Source organism: Limulus polyphemus, unplaced genomic scaffold, assembly GCF_000517525.1.
Source record: "Limulus polyphemus unplaced genomic scaffold, Limulus_polyphemus-2.1.2 Scaffold4070, whole genome shotgun sequence".
In the NCBI taxonomy this organism is placed as follows: Eukaryota; Metazoa; Arthropoda; class Merostomata; order Xiphosura; family Limulidae; genus Limulus; species Limulus polyphemus.
Window position 1 is genome coordinate 38,042 of NW_013669680.1, and position 2,258 is coordinate 40,299.

The window sequence follows — 2,258 nt, forward strand, 5'->3', positions numbered from 1 at the left end:
ATATATATATATAGAGAGAGAGTTAAACCAGTTAATTCTTGCTTAGTAGGGTGCATACTGCAGCTAGTCAGTTATCCCTGGAATTTTCACAAAACGATCAGTAGTTTACTTTGTGAATAGGCCCTTTGATGTATGGCCTGAGGTTAAAATGCTAATTAATCTCAATTTAGTTTGTGAGTAAGCCCTTTGGTGTATGACCTAAGGTTGAGATGTTAAGTAATCTCAGTAATTTACTCTGCATTATTTGCTGTGTCAACCAATCCTTCTGAGCTGATGTAAAAGTACTCTACTAGTTTGGTGCTGCTAACAATGTTTCACTAAAGGATGATCCTATATGACCTGTTCTAAACTGAGCTATTCTGTGTATGAATCTTCCTTCAGGTTTTTATATTTTTTCTGCCCCCTACTTTTCTAAACTAGGGCACACTTGTATTCTCAACAAAATAGTTTTGCATAAAATGATCCTGAAGTTAATTTGGAATTACAGAGAAATTTGAGCTTTTTAAAGATGTTGAAAATTTACTGTTGCAGAAATAATATAAAAACTTTTAACTTTCTCTTACCCATCTGTGGATGAAACATTTCCTTGAATATGTTTTTGTAAACAGAACTTTCCTAAAGATTCTGTGCTTGTTCTATTATTATTATGCAAGCAGGCTTTGTAATGCCTATCTCCTTTATATATGTTAAAATATTTCATGGATTTCTTTGGGTTACTGAATGTTGGAGATGGACAATGAACAGCTGAGTAAAATATTTCCATCTCGTTCTGCTGAGACTACAACTAACAGAATAATTTACTTTCTTCAAGTCTTGTATGTTAATTCAAAACCTGAAACTACATCTTTGTTCAACTAATTTTTGATGCCTTATTTCCTGGAAATAAGCCCAAACCATGTTACTGTTACATAGCATTTAATGCTATGTATACTGTTATACATTCACAATGCCAGAGTGCTGCACATGTACACACACACACACACACATTGCTGATATGTATTGTCATTCATACTTGTAGTTTGTATTGACCTGGAGAGAGGCAAAGCTAGCCTTATTTTATTTGTTATTTTGTTTTGTACTAATCAAAACTTTCATAAAATTTTGCTTGCAGTTATCATTATTATGTTCTGTTTAATTCGTGGATTACCTCGCTTTTCTCATGTTAACTAAGCCTTCCGTATTTCTAGTCTCGTATGTTTTATAACACTAGCCTTAGGCCCATACATGTTTAATCAAAAGGGGATCAGTGTTTCAAATGTGACGATTAACGATTAAAATTGAGAGTTTGATTTTGTAAATTTGATCGTTTTAGTTCCTACTGAAGGTTTATCAGTAAGAAGTTGATACAGCCATGTTAGTTTTATTGTCATAAGCATCTGTACTAAATATTAATGTTATTGGCATTACTTTTTGTAGCAAATTCCCACCTGCCCAGATATATGTATACAAAGAATACAATGTGTGGTAATGTAACTAACTGACCTGTATACATTGTACTGTGTTACCACACAAAGCCATCATATTTGGTTGAACTCCGTACAAAATTTACATGCACAAAGCAGCACAGGGGTGCAACTTGTCCATGATAGAAAGTTTAATGAGTAAAACAGCATTATTAGCCAATCACCAAAGCAAACTTTTCCTAATGTTTTCAGCCCTTTTCATGGGTTGTACCAACATTTCTCTTGTAAAATATACAATCTTCTTTTTTAAATAAAAAATTGGGAAAAGAAAATGTTTTTGGGGGGGTTCAAATTTTCGAGGTTTTATTTAGGGAATTTACCAATGATTTTGGTTGAAGATCGGAGTCAAATTATGCATGTAGTATGGGCATGGATAAATGTACAGTTGATTGTGATGCTGTTTTGACTAAGGTCTGTTCCTGGGTGCTAGTCATCCGTCAGACAATACAGGGTTTAAATTGGTATTCCGAGGAAGTTTTTAGTCATCTCGAACGATCATTAAAATCAAGCCCTGATTTATATTGGTAGGAGCTGTAAATATCTTAGTGGTAATATATAGTTTCCATGAAAATTTCCCCTGTGTTCAGCTTTAACATTAGCCTGCTTAAAAATGTGTACACCAAATGCAAACCCTCTTGAAAAATTTGTACAGGATGTGAAAAGTGCTTTTTATCTATTTCAAGCAACAGTTGTTTTATTTCTCATTATCAGCTGACAGCATATCAATTTTACACATTAGAACAGACCACCTAATGAAAAAACATTACTTTTACCCTACAATTTTAGTACTAGTAC

General features: G+C 33.4%; 1 protein-coding gene across 1 annotated transcript in view; it reads left to right on the forward strand.

The window, feature by feature from the left end:
- LOC106470536 (tyrosine-protein phosphatase non-receptor type 1-like) overlaps nucleotides 1-2,258 on the forward strand; it is a 47,222-nt gene that overhangs the window by 18,039 nt on the left and 26,925 nt on the right. The window lies entirely within an intron of this gene.